The following is a 5,305-nucleotide window of genomic DNA, read 5'->3' as shown; positions in this document are numbered from 1 at the left end:
GAGACCTATTAATCAGATAAGCTGTAGTACTTGCAGCTTCAGCCCAAAAACCTTTCGCAAGGCCAGAGCTAATCAACATACACCTAACTTTGTTCATTATGGTCCTGTTCATTCTTTCAGCGACCCCATTTTGTTCAGGTGTGTATTTAACAGTTCTGTGTCTTGTTATACCTTTCTGCTTACAGAAGTTGTCAAATTCGCTATTGCAGAATTCAAGCCCATTATCAGTTCTTAACGTTTTAAGTTTCTTGTCTAACTGATTCTCAATAGACTTTAACCAAATCCTGAATTTCCCAAAAGTTTCCGACTTAGCTTTCAAATGATAAATCCAAACTTTTATTGAGTAATCATCCACTAAGGACAAGAAGTACTTGCTCCCACCAAATGTGGAGTTCTTCTCCGGGCCCCATAGATCAGCATGGACATAGTCCAATGGTCTGCTGGTCCTATGAGAGCTAGCTTCAAAGCTCACCTTATGAGACTTACCCAAAACACAAGTTTCATAGAATTTCATAGTTTCAATGTCATCTTTTCCAAGTAATTTCTGATTACTTAAAGATTTTAGCCCTTTAAACCCAATGTGACCCATTCTGTTATGCCAAAGTTCAGTTTTGTCTTTACTTACAATAAGAAGGCTAGAATCAAATGGTATTTCAGTTCTACCCTCAAGAAAGTACAGCCCATTCCTCTTAGGCCCTTTCATAACTATAAGAGAACCCCTCATAATTTTCAAAATTTTGTTACCAGACTTGAAGGTATATCCCTCATCTTCCAGAGAACCTAAGGAAATGAGGTTCCTCTTTAAATTTGGGACATATCTAACATTTCTGAGCTGCGTGACAGCCCCATCGTACATCCTGATGGCTATGTCACCAACTCCAATCACATTTTGAGAATTATTGTCTCCCATGTAGACCTTCCTAGGTTCAGTCTCCCTATAGTTATAAAACCAAGACCTATCAGGGCACATACGGAAAGTGCACCCTGTGTCAAGAATCCAATTTTTGTCAAATTCTTCTTTAGACACATTCATGACATGCAAACTATTAAATTCAGAAGCAATAGCAGCATTATCAACATCAGAATTGTTCGGGTCTTTTTGTTTCCTTTTCCAGTCAAAGCAGTCTTTCTTGAAATGTCCTAACTTTTCACAGTGATAACATTTCTTACCGCTTTTATCTTTAGATTTGGATCTCATTTTAGATTTTCCCCTCCCCTTCTTGTTATGGAAGTTAAATTTTTTCTTTTCAGATCTTCCCCTAACAAATAGACTTTCTTCACGAGAATGAATTCTGTTCTCTCTTTTTAATTCAAGTTCTCTTGATTTTAAAGCATCAGAAACAATAGCTTGAGTGAGAGTGTTCCTACCATATTTTATGGCATTTTTCATTTCTCTGTAAGACTCGGGCAAAGAGTTTAGTAATATGACAGCTAAATCCTCATCATCAAATGTTTTATCATTATGAGCTAGACTCTTAACAATTATGCTAAAGTCACTCAAATTCCCCTCGACATCCTTCCCCGGGTCCATCTTAAAACTAAACAATTTCTCCAACAGGTATATTTTGTTAGGTAAAGTTTTAGTTAAGAGCAGGGCATCTAAAGCAATCCACAAAGCTCTAGCAGTTTTAGCACTATCAACTTGTCTTACAATGTTGTCAGATAGATGCAAAATTATATAACTGTAAGCAATTTCATTCATGTCTTCAATTTCAGTTGTTTTAGCTTTTAACTCATCAGAAAATGTAGCGGGATCATCAAGAGCTTTAGCAACTCTCTGTTGGACCAAAATGGCCCTCATTTTTTGTTTCCATATCGAGTAATCCCCATTTTCATCGAATTGCGATAATTCGACCCTCGAACCCATTATAGATTCTATACAAGAGTGGCCTGTACTCGTGGACACAACAAAAAAGTTTTTGAAAAAATTCTTTCCAGATGATCAATATATAACTGAGTGCTGAGTTAAAATTTTTTGTTTAGAAATAAAGCACAACAGTGAAATAATCCGTTCACGAAACATAGGTATATAAAGCAGGTAAATATGCTTCTAGGTTACAAATTAATCACAAGAATTCAATCAACAGAATTCACAAATAAGCAACCAAGTAATAACCGTGCATAAACTGGTAAGGATACCAAACCTAACCTAACGGAGAGTTTGGAATAATCTTACCAAACTACTGTTGAAAAACATTAAATATACCACCAAGTTTCTGAACCTAATTGCAGTAGACGTCAAGCCAGGGGCAAAATCGTCCAACTTTTTCTGTAAAACCTGAAACAGAAAACAAACGACATCAGTGCGTTCAGGACATCAAAATAAGTAAACTGCCCGAAAAAAGCTCGCCGGAGGTCCGCCACGCGCCGCCGCTGGAGCCGCTGCCACCGATCACGCGCCCCACCACAAGGAGTGCCTCAGTCTGCTAGTTATGGGTCCAGGTTCCATTTCGCCGGAAAGTCAATAGTTTGGCCGGAATTTGAATTTTTTAGATTTGGTCAGAAAATGAAATAGCGATTTCCTTACCGGTTTTGATCGATTTTTGGACAGATTTCACTCCTCCTAGCTCTGATACTAGTTTGTTGGGGATCCTAGGAGTTCAATCAACCAAAACATCAAACAATAGAAGAAATTTTAAGGCAAAACAATGGAAAAAGGGATGGAAAAATACAACCTGTCTTTGGCCGAATCTGGACAGATTTTGCTTCTTCCTTGCAGCAGTTTCTTCTCCTCCTTATGGCTGATTTTTCAAGCTCAGGAACAGCCCTCCATGACTTGCAAATCACCTTCCAAGAGAGAGGGGAAAAATCCGGAAAGAACCACCACCTTCAAGCTAAAAACCGAGAGTCCCAGTGCAAGGAGAAGGAGTTGGCTTATAAAGAGAAGAAGAAGGAAAAAACCCACGCCTCTGCCAAAAAACGTGGGAAGCCCTTATTGTGTCAACATCAATACCATCAAGTCACAACATCTCCCCCAAGATTAAATCTCGGCCGTCGATCTTCATCCAATGGTCCACAAAAAACTGAATAGATGATGTTAAGAGAACCATATTCTCACAAGGAAATTAACCTTATAACTGTTAATAAATTAAAAACAGAGACAGAAAGCAACAATCTTTCAAAATGTTCTCCTATTGGGCCACATCTACGTTCAAGTTTAAAAACACTTGTGCCCTGTTTGATTGCACAAAATTTTCATGAAAGTAGGAAATTAAAATTTATTTTCCACCTTTTGGCATGTTTTTGGCCAAAATTTCTTGGCAACACTACACGTGATCCCTTTTTCCACCTCCATGAGTTTCGTAGTTTTTGGTTTTCCGGATTTCTTTCTTTCTTTCTTTTGGCAATTGAAACAGTTTCTATCCCCAATTGTAATAAATTCTATCTTTTTAATTGACAATTTATATGGAAAACAAAGTCAAACAAATATCAAAGATCCAAAATTTCAATATTTTTCATGCGAAAAATTATACAAATCAAACACATTTAATTGACAATTCCCAATAAAATAAATTCTAGGCAATTCAATTCCTTAAAATTCGTTTTCTTTCCATCAAAATTTCATTCTTACAATCAAGCGAATCCTTAAAATGTATACGATTGCAGCATGAAATTTCCATGAAAAAAATAAATTCTAGATAATTTAATTGCTTAGAAATTACTTGCATAGAAATTTCCAATTAAATATGTTTGATTGATTTTATTTTCAACCAAGAAATTGTTATACTTGTCCATTTTTTTATTGATAAATGGATGGGGGAGAGAGGGAGCAGATGAGAAAGAAAGAGATAATAAATCTAGAAAATAAAAATATACTCTCCCTAAAGAAAATATTTTCCTTATTTTCGAGAAAAATATAGTTGCGTGATCAAAAGTAGGAAAATATTTTTTATGAAAAAATATCAATTAAACAGCACAAAGATAGAAATTTGAGTGAAAAATGACATTTAAAAAAAATATATATTGACAATCAAACACGCTCTTAAAGTATAGAATGTTGATATTTTCAAAATCTCCTTAATGATCCATCAAAACCATATGACAGCCTCAAAAAATTATCCACGCTACTTATCGATGCACTTCAGATTTTCCATTTAAGAATGCATCCCCGTAACATATATGAGAAAAAAAAAATGAGAGAAGAAAAGTATCTAATCCAAATGGCCTATAAATTCAAGACCCAACTGCTCATAGTGAAGTTTGCAAAAGAAAATTCATCAAAAAGCAACATATCTCGAAGCCATTGCATTGTGGTGTACTTATGTCAGTGCTTGAAAATTAACATAATTCTCATACAATTAAAGACTGAAAACTATAAGATTTATCCCATTTTAACATAAACTCATCCTAACCCAACTTCCATATATTTGTCCTGATGCACCCAAAAAGATATGTCTATCATTAAGGACTTTAGTATCACAAATAAGACAATTCAGCTTCAATCCAACTTCAGCAATATCAGATAATTTACATTCAGTATTAAAAACAGTAATTTTGAAAACTAAAAAACTCTACATAAGACTCAAATAATATTTAAAATAACCACACCTCACCCATTCCACTAAAATTTCAATTCATATCTCAAAATTTCAAAAAAACTATCATTAATAAAGGATTAAAGAACTTCATCTCCTCCCCCCCCCCCCCCCCCCCCCCCCCCCCCACACACACAAAAAAAAAAAAAAAAAAAAAGAAGTTATATGGATATGTATGCATCTAAAAACTTACGAAACATGTTTATATTAAAATACATCTTTGGTTGCGATGAGAGAGTCACAAGTCAGGGCAAGGTTGACAGTGAGCATGGATGCAATGGTGGAAGGCATAGGCGGTCTTGGTGTCATGAATGTCAAGAGGTCCTGGGTGGGTCCATGTTCACTGTGTTGGGAATCTACTTATCATGCGTAACAGAAAATCACTATAAGAAATATCACCTTCAACAACCATTTAAATAGTCGTAAAATATACATTTTTGATTATTGATCATATTCAACGACCAAAATCAATTGTTCATTCCTTGGTTGGCAAAGAAATGTTGGCAAATGTATTCAAAGACTAAGAATACATTTTAGTCATTAAATGTATTATTTCAACAACTAAATAATTGATCGTAAAAAATTTGTACTGATAACCAATTTCTTTTTTTCAACCACTTGTTTGGTTGTTGTATCAACTATTTTTATCGTTGAACTATAATGAAAGTAACCAAATTTTAAGTGTCTTTCATCACAACAACGAAAAAAATAGTCGTTAAAAATTAATAATGACAACCAATTAAGTTTATTTCAACAATTTAATTTGTCAT

Source organism: Olea europaea, chromosome 12 (genome assembly GCF_002742605.1).
Source record: "Olea europaea var. sylvestris chromosome 12, O_europaea_v1, whole genome shotgun sequence".
NCBI lineage: Eukaryota > Viridiplantae > Streptophyta > Magnoliopsida > Lamiales > Oleaceae > Olea > Olea europaea.
The sequence above is the reverse complement of the archived record's forward strand: the minus strand, read 5'-3'. Positions refer to the sequence as shown.